The sequence below is a fragment of the Pinus tabuliformis genome, chromosome J, assembly GCF_031772625.1.
Source record: "Pinus tabuliformis cultivar Carrire ecotype Pingquan chromosome J, CPIR1, whole genome shotgun sequence".
In the NCBI taxonomy this organism is placed as follows: Eukaryota; Viridiplantae; Streptophyta; class Pinopsida; order Pinales; family Pinaceae; genus Pinus; species Pinus tabuliformis.
The window spans coordinates 457,960,438-457,977,530 of NC_142295.1; the positions used below are offsets into that span (position 1 = coordinate 457,960,438).

At 40.5% G+C, this 17,093-nt stretch overlaps 1 pseudogene; it reads right to left on the reverse strand.

The window, feature by feature from the left end:
* Positions 1-14,738: 14,738 nt before the first annotated feature.
* LOC149227802 (putative methyltransferase At1g29790) lies at positions 14,739-16,065 on the reverse strand (annotated as a pseudogene).
* Between the last annotated feature and the right edge of the window lie 1,028 nt (positions 16,066-17,093).

Consider the following 17,093-nt stretch of genomic DNA (forward strand, 5'->3'; position numbering starts at 1 on the left):
TAATTGTGAGTTCAGTTAGTTAATGCTTGCATGCATATAACTGTTGCTCTCTAGATAACTGAATATTCTCTCATAAATAACTCATTCATGTTAGTTCAGTCAAAGACCCAGTTGAGATCAGAGGAAGGGACAATGTACTGTCAGTTGGAGGATTTTTCCTATATAGGAAACTCGTCCATGCAGAAGGAATTATCTCCTTCAGGTTTGTGCAGTTATTTCTAAGCCAAGTGAGCAGTGTGAGGTGGCAATTCACATGTGTGGAAGCGCTGGACCCCAGGAAAAATTGCGCAAGGAAATAGGAGGCTTGGAGGGTAGAGGAGAAGGTTTGGGAGAGGCCTTTGACTGTCTATGAGCAACAGAGGGATTGTAGAGAGAGCATGATAGCTTGTGACCTGATTCCTTTTGTAATCCAAACTATTGTCCACTTGTATGATATTACAGAGATTGGAGTTTTAGGTTGAGGCTTTCCCTAGGATTATTCTTCTATGTTCATGTGTGATTTCTTTCTCTTCATCTGTTATATGTGTTCTTATTTATCTTGCTCATATTCGATTAAGCTTCCGCAAAGTTTGTTGTAGAAGTAGATCTTGTATTTTGCTTTAGTATATTGCATAATCTGTTGATCTATAGTGGGAATTTCTACATGGTATCAGAGCAAAGGTGATCAAGGAGAGAATAATATACAAGAAGGGAGAAGTTTGAAGTTTGTGGTTCCTGAATATAGAAATCGAGTTCTTATCACATCTCAATTTCACCAATGGCATTCAACGGTTTAAGACTCGAATATGCTCTTGATGGCAGTTCGGATTATATAGCCTGGAAGAATCGCATGGAAGCAGTATTAGAGGATAACAGTCTAAAGGACTTCATTGATCAAGAAGTCCCCAAGCTGATGGATGCTACTGAATTGGCGGAATGGAAGAAATGTGTGGCTAGGGCAAGGAGAATCCTTATAGAGGGAGATCGAGACCACATAGTCTTGAGTCTACATGGGAAGGAGACACCGTTTTCAATGTGGAAAACATTGAAAGATCTATATCATAACATCAACGATCAGAGGAAGCTAGCACTGAAAGACAAGCTTCGGAAAATCAAGTGTGAAAAGGGCGACATGATCTCTACGTATTTGAACAAGCTCACCACCTGCAGGGATGAGCTTCGAAGCGTAGGGATCACAACAACCGATGATTACATGGTGAGTCTTGTGCTCCTCGGTCTTCCTAAGAGCTGGCATAACTACCAAAACTCGATTAATGGAAGAGAAAAACTGCCAGATTGGGAACGAATTTGGTCGGATCTGATGCAGGAGGAGATAAGAAGAAGCACCAAATATGGTTCTTCATCCAAGGAGGATGAAGAAAATTGCGCCTTAGCGAGTAAGGTGAAGAAAGGGAAGGAGAAGGATTCTCATCCCAAATCGAGTTCTTCCCATGGTGGGAAGAAGTTTGAAAAATCGAAAGGGCGATGCTTTCGTTGTCATGAGGTGGGCCATTTTGCTACAAATTGTCCACTGAATAAATCCAAGATGGGATCCAAGGAAGGATCTGAAGGTGAGGCATTGGCCTCACAATTCGAGTTGGATTTCCTCTTCGCATGCATGGTTTTTATCCATGTGGGATGTGGTTGGTTTCTTGACAGTGGAGCTTCTTTCCACATGAACGACGACAAGAGTTTGTTCAGTATCTTGGAGGAGAAATATCTCCAGATACTCATAGTGATGGGTAATGATTAAAAGTATAGTGTCTCAGGTGTAGGCACTGTTGTTTTTCAGAGGGAGCATGGAGCTTGCATTTCCTTGACCGATGTCAAGTATGTACCAGTACTGAAGAGAAATTTGGTGTCGATCGCAATGCTAGAAGACAAAGGCTATGATGTAGTCTTCAGTAAGGGAAAAGTTTTCCTTCGACACATCACCACGAGACAGGTGAAGCAGATCGGTTAACGAGTCAAGAACCTGTATGCTCTTAAGGTTCAAGATGCATGCAAAGCCTTGAGGAGCAAGGTAACTGATGGAGACTTGGTGGTTGAGAGGGAGAGTAAATTACATCTCAACATGTCGCGCCAGAAGAAGTCTCAAAAGATTGTGGAGGAGCCACAATTGGAGAAGCAGCTTCAGGAGGTTATGGAGCAGCCACAACTAGAGAAGCCGAGAGGAGATTGAGTGGAGGCATTTACTCATGCAGTGACCTCCAGTAGGGGGAAATTTCAAGCCAAGTGGGCAGAGGGATCACATGCATCCATACCTCTAGGTCGGAGGTGGGGTGATGTGGAGTGACAGTCCCAAGAAGGCTGGAATAGGGGAAGGATAATTGAGCTACCCAACCTCTTTGATTAAACCTTGCTACAGGGGTCCTAACAAGGAGTAGCAGGACTGGTTGAGTGGGTAGAGATAGATGCGGATGGAGCGGCAGAGAGAGCTATAGTGCAAGAATCATGGGGACAGTGCAGAGCTAGCAAGCTGCAACAATGCGATAAGTGTAGGAGTGTTGCACCAACTCAGAGGTTAGAGTGGGAGCACTTGTCAGTGGCAGAGGGAGCTTTAGCATCAGAGGATGTTTCTAGCCCAACAGAGAGGTCAGTTGGGATTTTTTTTTGTTCCTAGAGTTGCTGGAGCAACAACACTTGGGAGAAGTGTTATATGCAAAACATTCCAAAGGTTTAGGAACGGGTTTGAGTTGAATGCCTTTCTTGTTGAGAATGAGTGTTGAAAATAGCAACAAGAAATGCTAAAAATAGAAGTGCTAAAAATATCAGTTCGGGTACCAGTGTTGGACATAGCAACAAGGAATGAAAAATGGAAGTGCTAAAAATAACATTGCTATGAATCTCATTTCGGGATGGATTCCAGTTTTAGTCAGTCCTTGGACTAAAATTGAGAAGTAAAATTCGAATTTGATCTTAACGGCTGTTTGAAAAATAATTAATTAATTCACCATGAGTTAATTAGTTGTGGAAAATCAAACATGAAGTCTATGTGAGGACATGCAACAGTTTCTCCATTGATTGAGGAATTTATCCATCAGTTAAAGAGATAAGGATGAGTTGTAATATTGAGTTGTAATTAGTTGGCTCAGTTAACTGAGTCAAGTTGAGTTAGATTAGTTCTAATAGTTTGTAGAATTAATTGTGAGTTCAGTTAGTTAATGCTTGCATGCATGTAACTGCTGCTCTCCAGATAATTGAATATTCTCTCATAAATAACTTATGCATGTCAGTTCAATCAGAGACCCAGTTGAGATCAGAGGAAGGGACAATGTACTATCAGTTGGAAGATTTTTCCTATATAGGAAACTCATCCATGCAGAAGGAATTATCTCCTTCAAGTTTGTGCAGTTATTTCTGATCCAAGTGAGCAGTGTGAGGTGGGAATTCACATGTGTGGAAGCACTAGACCCCAGGAAAAACTGTGCAAGGAAATAGGAGGCTTGGAGGGTAGAGGAGAAGGTTTGTGAGAGGCCTTTGACTATCTATGAGCAGCAGAGGGAGTGCAGAGAGAGCAGGATAGCTTGTGAGCCGATTCCTTTTGTAATCCAGACTATTTTCCACTTGTATGGTATTACAGAGATTGGGGTTTTAGGCTGAGGCTTTCCCCAAGATTATTCTTCTATGTTCATGTGTGATTGCTTTCTCTTCATCTGTTATATGTGTTCTTATTGATCTTTCTCATATTCGATTAAGCTTTCGCAAAGTTAGTTGTAGAAGAAGATCTTGTATTTTTCTTTAGTATATTGCATAATCTGTTGATCTACAGTGGGAATTTCTACATAATCTGCGATGAAGCTTCTATGAACTAGATAAGATAAGATAAAATAATTATATTTATGTCAAACTAGTGACCACAAAGTAGGTCAAAGTGACTATTGAGTACAATGATATCCATAAAGTGCGGGAAAACCAAACGGTCTTTTATAAAAAAATACAATGCATGAATATGAAAGGTACAATGCAGGAACATAAAATATAAAATGCATGGAATGCGATGATAGATAAGATCTAGGGGCTAATGGGTCTAAGGATTAGACCCATCTCTCCTAACATCTATGGTTGGCTGAAAAACACTGAAAAAATTTCCACAAAGTTTCCTGGCCTGGTGAAGGGGCAGAGGGAGGTGCAGATTGTCCACTAACTTGTTGTCTGGGGGAGTCTGTGCACTGTTGAGGCCTAGAGGACTTATTCTATCTCCCAGGGATGGATCTGAGATGGTTTCATTGTTTATGTCTCATGTGGAGGGGTGAGGTCCCACGAATCTTCACTGGTCTAGAATCTGGATATGAAACAATATCAATCATTCTCTTTGTGCCCCTGTTTGAAGGTAGTACCCTAAAAAATGTCGTGATCTTTTGTGTGTGGTCAAGTCTAATGGGAGGTTGAAGAATATGCACTCAAAACCTGAGAGCCTCCTGCATATATAGGGTCATACATCTCTAATTGGGATATCTGAAAAAGTTTGCGAGGGTATGAGAGTCTATGAACAAGCAATGGAACCTTCCTCTAATCTCGTAGTAGGTAGGGCATCCAAAAATGAAGTGCACCTCGATCTCTACTTCATGTAAATGACATACCTGGCATATTTTGTCTGGTCTATCAATATGGTGATCTGTCTCTACTCGAAGTCGATGAGAACCTACTTTGAATTGGCCTAGAGGAATGCAAAGAGCATGCATCCAATGGTGAAATGTGTACTGGGGTAGAACAATGAGCCCATCTTTCAACTCCAAGAAGTGCTCAGCAAAGAAGGCCATCTTTGGGTGCAACCCTCTCGAAGGATTGACCCAAGTGACCTAGATGAATTACCTATAGATGTCCTCCCTGATGATCTTTTTTAACTCTTGTCTAGTAGGTATAAGGTGATGAGGAGCATCCAAGGAATATCAGAAAGGAGGGAGATGATCCAACTGAATTCCCACTGAATCTAAGAGATCTAAAACTCCTACAAACCAAATTAGTTGGGCCTGAGGGAGTAGAACGAGAAATAGTCTCAGAAGAGAAATATGCCAAGGGTAATGGTCCCTACTCTTTATCGAGTCTGCAGATCCTGGGACATGATGCAAGAATGAGACCAAATTGAAGGTTGTCTTGAGCCAAAAGGGCTGAGCTCCAAAATTTGCAAGGATGATGTGTTGAGGTATTGTCTGTTTGCATCTAATGATGCAGTGGAGAAGAAGAGTCTGGACTCTCTCAAATGAAGCCCAATCTGACTCAAGTAAAGACGGTCCCCAAATATTTGAGCCATATAGAACGGTGAGATGGATCAAGGTGTCCATGAGGCTCATCTTAGACAAATGTCCTGGAAGTGATGTCGAAAGCACTATCTCTCGAGAAGGTCTAAGGATCCATATCCTTTGTTGATCCGAGGCTGAAGCACTGGTCATAAACTAAAGGGGGGGCCTGAGAATTGCACCCCCAAGTACGTATATGTGCTAGTGATCTCAACTTCCTCCCCCTTGAATAGGAAGTGAAGGTCTGAAGTTTTCTTCACTCCATTGAAGATCATAACCTTGGGTTTACCCAGGTTGACTGTTAATTGTCGAAGACTGCAAAACAGAGCTAAGGAATCCATCTGCCTTTGTAATCCTTCTGGAGATGAGGAGAGGAGGACCACATCTTCAGCAAAGAGTAGAATAGATATCATGACCTGGTGAAGAAGGCAACCTTCAATGTCCTGGATATTATCGTGTAGAAAAGCCTCCAACTCATCAATATAGATCCCAAACAGGTTAGGGGACAATAGACAAGCTTGTTTAACACTACTAGTGCTTCGAATGAAATCAAACATCCCATGAGCCATGTGAAGATGACCAAGGACAGAATCATATAGGTGAGTAATAGCTGTCAATAGGGTCGTCGAGATGCCAATATCTATGAGTCTCTAGAGTAAGGCTTCGCTCATAACAGAGTCAAAAACTTTCCGAAAATCTACAAAACAACAGTAGACTTTCGAAGAGCGATGTCGTGCCTCCTCAATCATGGTGCGGAGGGTGAAGATGTGGTCAATGTTCTGATGAGATGGTTGAAAAACCTGCCTATCCCCTAGCTCTGATTTGTCTCTACTCAAGGTCATTGGAGAGCTTCCTATGTAGAACAATAGCATACAACTTCGAGAAAGTGTGGCCCACCATGATCGTTTTGTAGTTATTGAGATTTGAGCTAGGGCTTGATTTGTGGATCAGATGGATGATGTGGTGTGACCATGCTAGTGGAAAACCTTCACGGACTACATGGTTGAAGAGATAAGCCAAATAACTAACCAAAGCACGAAAACCGTGTTTAAAGAACTCTGCTTGGTAGCCTTCCTCATCAGCTGCTTTGTTGCTGCTCATCACCCAAATAGCCTCTCTAATATCTTTGTCTGAGAATAGGTAACAGGAAGGGGGTGGGGAGGTAACATGAATTTGGCCCTGCCCCAGAATATCATAAAGGTTGGAAGTGTGAGTGAACATGGATGTAGGGTCAAGGTCAGATGGAAGAGGGGAGCGTCGGGGAAGGATGGTATGCTAGAATTGTTTAGGGGAGTGGGCAAGGAGAGCAGAAAGTTCTTGTCTTCTATGAGAGACAAAGAGTCGTTTCTTGCAATGAAGTAGATGACGGTAAGAAGCTTTGAGGTCAGGGTAGAAGGGTTGAGAGTGGGTGAAAGCATATCGAAGTTCTCGATGTAGAGTCTTGCATTTGTCATCGTACCATTTGTTCATGGGGCAAGATCCAACTTTTCGGGAGGTGGAAGTGGAATGAGTGGAGTGAGGGAAGGATTTGGGTGTTGCTTCCAAAATGGCAGATGAAAGACCAGTGCATTTAGTGGAAGCAGAATCAAGCTAGGTGAACTGGGTCTCTGATGGGAGCATCCTCCATAGGATAGAGGAGAAGATGTCAAGGTCAACTTTGTCAAATCGAAAGGTGGTTCGCAGTGGGCCCCAAGGGGAAGGATGGGGTGGAAGGGGAGGGTCAAACCAGAGAGAGAAGAAAAGAAGTGCATGATCAGCAAGGAGGATGGGGGAGGCCGAGAGACGGTGAAAAGAAGGGAGAAAGTTCTAGCTAGCAAGGACATAATCAACTACACTTGCACCCCCACCATATGGCCGACACATGAAAAAGTGAGAGTCTGGGAAATAGGGAAGACCATTTAGAATTAACAATTCTTGTGATTCCACCAAATACAATAAATGCTTACCATACACTGCTGTGGGTCCCAAATCATCATTTGACATCTGGTGAAGCCCAAATAAATTTGGATCTATCCCCTACATACAAAACACATCCTCTGATCGATCATGGAGAGGGATATGGAGATCTCTAGTATGAGCATTGAAGTCACCTAGGAGGATGAATTCCCCAAAAATAGAGTATTGGGTGATGCCAGGGTACAAGTCTATAAAGGGGTCCCCATTTGAGCCATTATGAATGGAAAATGGTGAAGAGGCTGAGGGGAAGTAACATACTACAATGTAGATGTCCTTTGGACGAGAGGCTCTGACACTAATCTGAATCCACATAAACCTAGCAAACTCATCTTTGACTACCACAAATACCATGTTGTGGAGTGAGTCACTAACAAAACAAGCAAATCCACTTGATTCTCTGACCCCTCTCGAGCTCGTTGTCTCCTGCCTGCACACTAAGAACCAATAGTAACCTACAATATCTGGGAGAGGTCGAATAGGGCATGCATGAGTCTCTGTCACAAAGAGGTTGTCCATTGATTCGATAGTGTCATACAAAAGTCCTGGCGATGACCAGAAAGATCCATTGCCATTCCAGATTTGGAAATATTAATCACAACCACCGCGTTAAACACCTTGACATCAACCATACTTGTCAGAAGTATTTTTGCAGGTTTCATCTTTTGTTTGAAGATGTAAGGACAGAAGTCAGAACAGAAGTAGCACACGAATCATTCCGCACCACATCTAAGAAGTTAATGCATTTAATGAAGTTTGGTAAATAAATATGGGCAATCATTTACTGCGCGGCTATTTCCCACACTCCACAACACCTGTGCGATTATTGCCCACACTCCACAACACCTAAGTATTAATTATTTGCTCTGTCATGTATTACATGTTAAACTTGTACGTTGAGATAAATATGGATGTAAAATTAATTTTGTATGTGAGAGAAAGAGAGTGAGAGTGAGGTTGGGCAAGTTAGAGAGTGAGAGTCTGTGAGGTAGTGAGTAGAAAATCGTGGAGCGGTTTTTTGGTGGGCCCGTGAAAACAACAATTACTGTGTTTTACTGTGTGTTACTCCAGGATCCCTGGTGAAGTGTAAATCACTGTGAACCTTTGTTTTTACCTGGTGAATAAGATGCAATCTCATATGAATGTATTTTCATGAGTTATAATTTAATCCTAAGTTTTATTGTGTTGCTCCAAACTTTACTCTGTTTTTCCGTGAGTGAATTCTGTGTTTTATTAAGCCTTTATGTAGCTACATGAAATCCTTGCCACAACTAAATTCTTAGCAAGACTTCTCTCCTCTGCCTCCACGTAAATCCCTCCTTCTAACATGGTATCAAAGTAGGTTAAACTCTGTTAGTGAAAAAACAAGTGTTTTTACTAGTAGTTAAAATTGTTTTGAGGGCAGATTGTTTTTTAAGCATATTTACCAATAGGTAGAAAGTTTTTTTTCACTTATAAATGGAAAACATCAAGCTCAATCTTGAATAATCATCAGATACCTCAGTTTAATGGAAAAAATTATGACTATTGTACTATTATAATGAAGGCCATGTTTCCTTCTCAAGACATTGGGATTTGGTGGAGAATGGTTTTCAAGAACCAATAGATGCAGCAGCATATAATGCCCTGTGTGAGGCAGAAAAATATTTGTTGAGGGACAACAAGAAGAAGGATACAAAAGCCCTCTTCTACATTTTTCAAGCAGTTCATGAAAGTGTTTTCCCAAGGGTTGCAGCAGCAACAAAGTCCAAGCAAGCATGGGACACCCTTCGACAGCCTACCAAGGCATGGAAAAAGTCAAGACAACAAAGCTGCAAATGTTAAGAAGAGAATTTGAAACACTTTTTATGAAAGAGTCTGAGAATGTAGACTCATTTTTTACACATGTAATTGGGTTGGTTACTCAAATCAAGTCTCATGGTGAGACACTTGAAGAAGGAAGAATAGTTCAGAAAGTGTTGAGAAGTTTTCCAGCAAGGTTTCATGCCATTATTGTGGCCATAGAAGAGACAAAGGATCTCTCACAATTCTTAGTGGATGAGCTTCATGCATCACTGATTTCTCATGAACATAGACTAAATAGAGCAACCAACTCCTCATTAGAGCATGCCTTCAACACACAAGTTTCATTTGGTCAAGGTAGAGGAAGATCATATGCTATAGGAAGAGGAAGAAGCCCACACAGAGGTGGAAGAAGAAACTCTTCAAGCTCAAGTGGAAGAGGCAACAATCAAAATCCAAGTCAAGGGCCAAGCCAAAATCAAGCACAAGGTCAGAGGTATGATAAATCTCAAGTCCAATGTCAATACTGTAAGAAGGATGGTCATTATGCAAATGAATGTAGAAATAAGCAATATGAAATTAGTAGCAAACCAAGTGTAAATTTCACAAAAGATAATCAGAACCATGATAGCATGTTCTTAGCTTGTAACATAGCACAAGAAAAACAAAGTGATATATGGTATCTAGATTTAGGGTGTAGCAATCACATGTCAGGGAACATAGAAATGTTTTCCAATCTAGATGAAAGTGTGAAATATGAAGTGACATTAGGGATTGATAACAGAGTCTCTGACATGGGCAAAGGAAGAGTCAATATCCTAACAAATAAGGGGAGAATAAGTACATCTCAGATGTTTGCTTTGTCCCTAGTTTGAAGCGTAACCTCATAAGCATTGGACAACTCATGCTAAAGGGCTACAATGTCTTTTTTAGAAATTATGTGTGCACAATTTTGGATATGCCTCCAAGTAGGCAGTTGATTGCAAAGGTTCAGATGAAAAACAATAGAATGTTTCCCCTAAAAATAAGATCAAATTTGGAGAAAGAAGGTGCACAAGCACAACTCTCAATGAACTCCCAAGAGGATAGAAGAAAAGAGGCAACTGTCACAAAAGTGAACTTTCAAGCAGAGGTTAAAGATGAAAATTGGTTATGGCATTTGAGATTTGGACATCTAAACTTTGGAGGTTTGAATTTGCTGCATAAAAAAGACATGGCGAAGGGATTACCACTCATATAAAAACCGGACAGCCTATGTGAACGATGTATCTTGGGAAAGCAACATAGAGATACATTTCTAGTAGCAAAGTTAGTAAGGAAAAAGGCACCTTTGGAGATTGTCCACTCAGATTTATGTGGAACAATGCAGACACCATCAATTGGTGGCAGCCACTATGTATTGACTTTCATGGATGACTACACAAGGAAGACATGGGTCTATTTCCTAAAATAGAAAAGTGAAGTGTTTGAGCGCTTTCTCCAGTACAAGGCTCTTGTTGAGAAGAGAAGCGAACACTACATCAAAGTCCTCAGGACTGACAGAGGTGGCGAATACATCTCAAATGACTTCTTTTGATTTTGCAAGGAGCATGGAATTCACAAGCAATTTACAATAGGGTATACACCTCAGCAAAATGGTGTAGCAGAAAGGAAGAATAGGACCATTATGGAAATTCCAAGGAGTATGTTGAAGGCAAAGCATTTTCCAAATGATTATTGGGTTGAAGTTGTTGCATGTGCAACATATATCTTGAATAGATGTCCAACCAAAAGCATCTAGAACATAGTTCCTAAAGAGGCATGGAGTGGAAGGAAGCACATCGTCACTCAAATGAGAGTTTTTGGACGTGTGGCATATGCACAAGTCCCAAATGAGTCAAGGAAGAAGTTGGACAGCAAAGGGGATAAATGTATATTTGTTGGATACAGTGATGAATCCAAGGAATACAAGCTCTACAATCCTTTAACCAAGAAGGTCATAATCAACAGAGATGTGCAGTTCATAGAAGAAGAAGCATGGGATGGGAGTTTAGAGAAGACATTCAACGTCAAAGCATGTATACCACATGAGGACAAAGAGGAATTGACAACAGCAAACAATTCTTCAACAGTGACTCCCTCTACACCTATTCAAGCACAATAAAGAAGGTAGCAAGTAACACCATCAACAAATAATAGGACAGGTTTGCGCAGTCAAGCAAGTGTTTCTCCAAGCACGCTGCAAAGCATAACACCAAGTGACATGTCAAGCCCATCTTTAGCAAGCACAAGAAGACCAAAATTCAAAAACTTAAATGAATATTATGAGCAAGATGAAGTTGAGAGAAACACTGGTCTGAATCCCTTATTTGCATTATTTTGTCACGTAGATGACCCAATCCATTCTGAAGATGCAGTCAAAGAAGAAAAGTGGGTTGCGGCAATGGAGGAAGAAATAGAAGCAATAGAAAAGAATGGCACATGGGTGTTAGTGGACTTGTCACAAGGAAAAAAAGTCATTGGAGTGAAGTGGGTCTATAATACCAAGAGAAATGTTGAGCGTAATATTGAAAGGCACAAAGCAAGGCTAGTTGTAAGAGGATACAAGCAACAACATGAAAGAGATTATGCAGAGACATTCACACCAGTCGCGAGGATGGAGATAGTGTGTATAGTTGTGGAAATTTCCATGCAACATAAATGGAAAGTGTATCAAATGGACATAAAATCAACATTCTTGAATGGAGTGCTAAAAGAGGAAGTGCATGTTGAGAAACCACCTGGTTATGAGGTAGAAGGCCAAGAAGACAAAGTGTATCGGTTGAGGAAAGCTTTTTATGTACTGAAGCAAGCACCGTGTGCATGGTACAACATGATAGATGCCTACTTATTGGACAATGGTTTCGAAAAATGTGATGGTGAACCCACTCCCTACATCAAAGAGAGCGATGGTAAGATTCTTATTGTTGTCTTATATGTAGATGATTTAATATTTATAGGCAGTGATGATTTCCTCATTACTAATTTCAAAGAAGTCATGAAGAATGAGTTTGAAATGACTGACTCGGGGTTGTTAAGATATTTTTTGGGCATAGAAGTGAAGAAAATAGAAAATGGAATTTTTATCTCTCAAGAAAAGTATGTGGCAAACATTTTGGAGAGGTTTAAGATGCAGAAAAACAAGCCTGCAACAACTCCAACTGTCATGGCGTTGAAGTTAAGGAAAGAAGACTGCAGCCGCAATGTCAATCTGACATTATACAAAAGAATGATAGGTATCTTGATGTATTTGACTGCCACTAGGCTGGATATAATGTATGTACTAATCTTGGTGTCGATGTTTATGGAGATGCCCAAGGAGACACATTGGCAAGCAGCTAAAAGGGTTCTAAGGTATGTCAATGGAACAAAACAGTATGGCATTTTGTACAATGCAACAAGTGATTTCAGGCTGGTTGATTATACTGACAGTTATTGGGTAGGAAGCGTCAATGACAGAAAGAGCACGTGAGGATATGTTCTTCATTTGGGTTCTATAGACATTTCATGGGCCTCCAAGAAGCAACCAATAGTGTCACTATCAACAGTGGGAGCTGAATATGTTGCAACAACAACAACAGCGTGTCAGGCAGTTTGGATGAGAAGGATGTTGAGGGATCTCCGCCATGACCAAGAGGGAACAAAAACTATTTTTTGCGACAACGCCTCAGCAATTGCATTGTCAAAGAATTATGTCTTTCACAAGAGGAACAAGCATATTGATGCTAAATATCATTTTATCATAGAGTTGATTAACAATGATGAAATTGTGTTGTAGGATTGTAGGTCACAGGAACAATTTGATGATATTTTGACAAAGCCATTGGCACGTGAAAGTTTTGTTTATCTCAGAGACTGTTTGGGAATTGTCAATGGTTGTAGTTGTATTAAGGGGGAGTGTTGGAAATATTAATCCCAACCACTGCGTTAAACACGCTGACAACAACCATACTTGTCCGAAGTATTTTTGCAGGTTGAGTCTTTTGTTTGAAGGTGGAAGGATTAAAGTCAGAACAAAATTACTACACGGACCATTTCGCAACACATCTAAAGAGTTAATGCATTTAATGAAGTTTGGTAAATAAATATTGGCAATCATTTACTGCACGACTATTGCCCACACTCCACAACACCTAAGTATTAATTATTTGCTCTATCATGTATTAAATGTTAAACTTGTATGTTGAGATAAATATGGATGTAAAATTCATTTTGTATGAGAGAGAGAGAGAGGGAATGAGAGTGAGTTTGGGCAAGTTAGAGAGCGAGAGTCTGTGAGGTAGTGAGGAGAAAATCATGGAGCGATTTTTTGGTGGGTGTGTGAAAACAATAGTTATTGTGTTTTACATTGTGTTAATCTGCGATCCCTGGTGAAGTGTAATCGTAAACCTTTGTTTTTACCTGGTGAATGAGATGCAGTCTCATATGAATGTATTTTCATGAATTAGAATTTAATCCTAAGTTTTATTGTGTTGCTCCAAACTTTACTCTGTTTTGTCATGAGTGAATTGTATGTTTTATTAAGCCTCTATGTAGCTGCATGAAATCCTTGCCGCCACTGAATTCTTAGCAAGACTCCTCTCCTATACCTCCACGTAAATCCCTCTTTCTAACATCCAATAGCAGATAAAGATGTATGTACCCTGTTGTCTCCCCAAGCGGGTCTGTCATTTGGAACCTCCAGTTCGGGGTTCCCACCTAGGTGGGAAGGGGTCCCGAATGACTGCCTGAAGATCCCTGATAATTGCCCATTTTTTCAAGTGAAAATAAAGGGGTAATTTTTTCAAGTATGGAGAGTTATTGAGATTGAAAAGAAGGTTTTAAATTTATAACTTTAAAAAGAGGTTTGCATGTCCCTGCTGCACACGGCATAGCATATGAACTTGGAGTGACTACAAAATCCCTCATTACAAGTTGTTTAATGGATGTGGTTACAACTCTTTTCCCCTACACTTTCATCAATTCCTTTTAAGAAGTAATATGAACTCTTGTGCTGAATAAAAGAAATCAAGAAGATAATTGAAGCATGTCTGCTATAGTTTTCTTCTCACCTACTCAGTTGAGGCAACCAAGAAGTGAGGATTCTGATTCAACTCTAAAAATGTAAGAGGAACAGGATACACTAAAGCACAGATATCTACATGGTTGCAACCAACCCAAGAAAAAAGAAAGCATAATATCTTGAGCTTTATTTTTTTGGTGTAAAAATAAGGGACTGACGCAATTCCATAGTTTAAAACTCTTTTTGACATAAAAATCGATGAGAAATCATCAAGTACATTTGGCTCTTAGATTTGAAGAACAAGAAACCTCTCAAAGCAAGCAAAGTGCACATTTGGACAACACCATAACCTCCCTCTTCTATCTTGAGTGACTCATTGAAGAAATCTGTGGCAGGTAGAATTTCTTCTATCGAGATTCTTCTATATCCTTGATGGGTAGATTCAAATGCTTTTTGTGATTTCTTTCTACAACAAATATGCCTAGAACATACTTTAGCTCAAGCTTCAACCTTTCTACTTCGATCTTTATGTTGTGCCAGCCGTGTCAAAAACAAATATGATTGGAAGGTAATCAAAATAAAACTTTCAAAAATGAATTTTGGATGTTAACTTTTGTTAAGTTTCAATGAAATTATGCATGAATAGCATAATCAAAAGAAAGTTAAACCTATTATTTATCATTTACTAGTTTTAAATTTGGCATTCAGAATAATGAATAAATGTTAAGAAACCATTGAATGTTGGCCCTTTACCCTGCCTCTAATTATACCTGTTGGCCCTGCTTCTCGAGCACAGCCGAGAAAAAGACCTCACCTCCTTTTTTAATCAAGTTTGGGGTTCACAATACATAGATGCTTCTTATATCCCGACTTTCTAAACACTCCCAGATACCCCTCAATATCTTCTTCGGAGTAGAAGAACCTATCAATCCACATAACCCCTTTAGGCCTTAGATTCAGTCCAAATCGAAAACCATAAATTCCATCAATTCCATCTCGATCCACTCGTCCAAGAAAAGAGTATTGTGCACAATATCAAGCGCATTGTCGAAGAAGGGAAATTGTTGGTTCACATAAAAATGTAGAGGAACAAGCCTGTGAAGTGAAATCATTTCATTAATAGGCGCTCTGAGGTTAAGCGTGGCTATGATAATGGTAACATTCCGGGCCTGCAACAAAGCAGCGAAGGTTCTAGTCCCTGGGCTAAAATATAGACCTATTTCGATCTCTTCGGGAACCTAAAGACCTAAAACCTTGTCCACCCTGAACTCCATCGTATTGTTATCATTTTCTCTATTTCCTATCCAGTGCCTAGACTCGTGGCCCACGAGATCGAAGCACTTGGCGCACTTGAAGAAACCCTTTGTGGCATTCTTGGAAACGAGGCAGGCGAGACCCTTGCACTTGTAGTGGTTCCACCTAATGTTCCTGTCATCCGGGAGAGACCAGAGCGAGGCCAGTAAGGGCAACAGGCGAGTGTAGTGTTTGGGTACCGTAGAGAAACATCTCCTGCAGGGTAGCGGATCGCAGCCGTGGATCATGAGTTGCTCAACCGCAAGCCATTTGTTTGGTCAGGGTCCCGAGGCATTGTAGAGCATGGAGTGGTCTAGTTCCATGCGCATGGCAATGCATTCCATGCCTATTGTGGGGTAGACTGCCATGGCGCCCATGAAGTTTCATTTGTCGTGCCTGTTCTGCTTTGGTATTTTGTATTTCTTGACCTCCTCAGTTTGGAGGATGTGGGTGCCGAATAATAATTTTTCTTTGTCCACTTTTTCGCTGATGTCACTTCATCCTCATTCTCACTCGGCTTGGATTCATTTGTGGAAAAAACAACAACCTAAGAACAAATGTTAGGGATGCAAAAGATGATCAAGCAGCGAGAAGGGATTGTTTTATCCTGGAAGTAGTGAGTACAAAGTGGAAAAATGTAAAGTATATTGTCGTTAAAATTCGAGTAGATTCGACTAGTTTAACCGGCCAAAGTTTCTGCCTTGGAAATTCTGTTAGTAAAGAGACGGCCATAACTAACCAGCCTGCTATCAGGCATTCAATGCACTTGATAGCAGCTTCACCATACATACATGGCATGTAACGTGACAATCCTCCAGAGGAAAGACGTCTTGATATTGTTTGCACGCAATGACACTACGTCTAATTTATTATTGCATATTCCCATTGAATGTTGTAGGATCTCAATGCTCACATCGTTGCAATATCTAAAAATGGAAAAGTGCTAGAAATCTTGGCAACAAACAGCATAGCCGGGAACAAATTTATGTGATCTGAGTGGAAGTCGTGTAGAGTACAAATGTGAGATGTTATCTTCAGTGATCTACATAGTCTGAAGCACCTCAAATGGCTGGCACTAGAGGAGCGGGCGTTGCCATTTACAGAGGCCGTAGCAGGTAATATGGTAGAGATGAGAACCCTTATCCTGCGGATGCTGCAGATGAAGGTGCTACCAGAGGACATGAAAAGTATGGTAGAGCTAAACACTCTAGTTGTGCAATCCAACGTTTTAGTTAGGATCCCATCATGGATATGTGATTTCGAGCAGTTAAGTTGTGTAATGCTAAAGTCTTGTAGGGACCTTGAGGAGATTCCTGTAGCATTGGAGAAGCTGAAATGGTTGAGGAGACTGGATATAATTGGATCGTGGTCCTTAAAAGAGTTACCTGATGCCTATGACAAGGAGGGTGCATTTCCAAGGCTAGAAAGGATCGGAAGGAGACACATTTGCAGCTTTCTTGCTCGTTCTGATGATAATGGTGGGAGAAACAGAAGTCACAGAGGTGAAGGCAGCAACAACGATTTTGACAATAGAGGTTTCCGCTGCTTCATTGCCCTTCCTCCCACTCTCATTGCCTCCTTCATTCCCTTCCCGGCCTGTCGATTTTATTGAGATCTATTGCACGAAGATACTATATATATATATATATATATATTATTTTTTTTTTTTGATATGTAACTTATTCTTTATGTATATGATATTATAGGTATACATTATATGTGTGGGTTATGTGGAGGTTATACTCTTCTGCACCAAAGAGCATTTTGGTTTTTTTTTCTTACTTCATTGTTTAGCCATTTAGAAAATAAATGGTTATTTATGAATC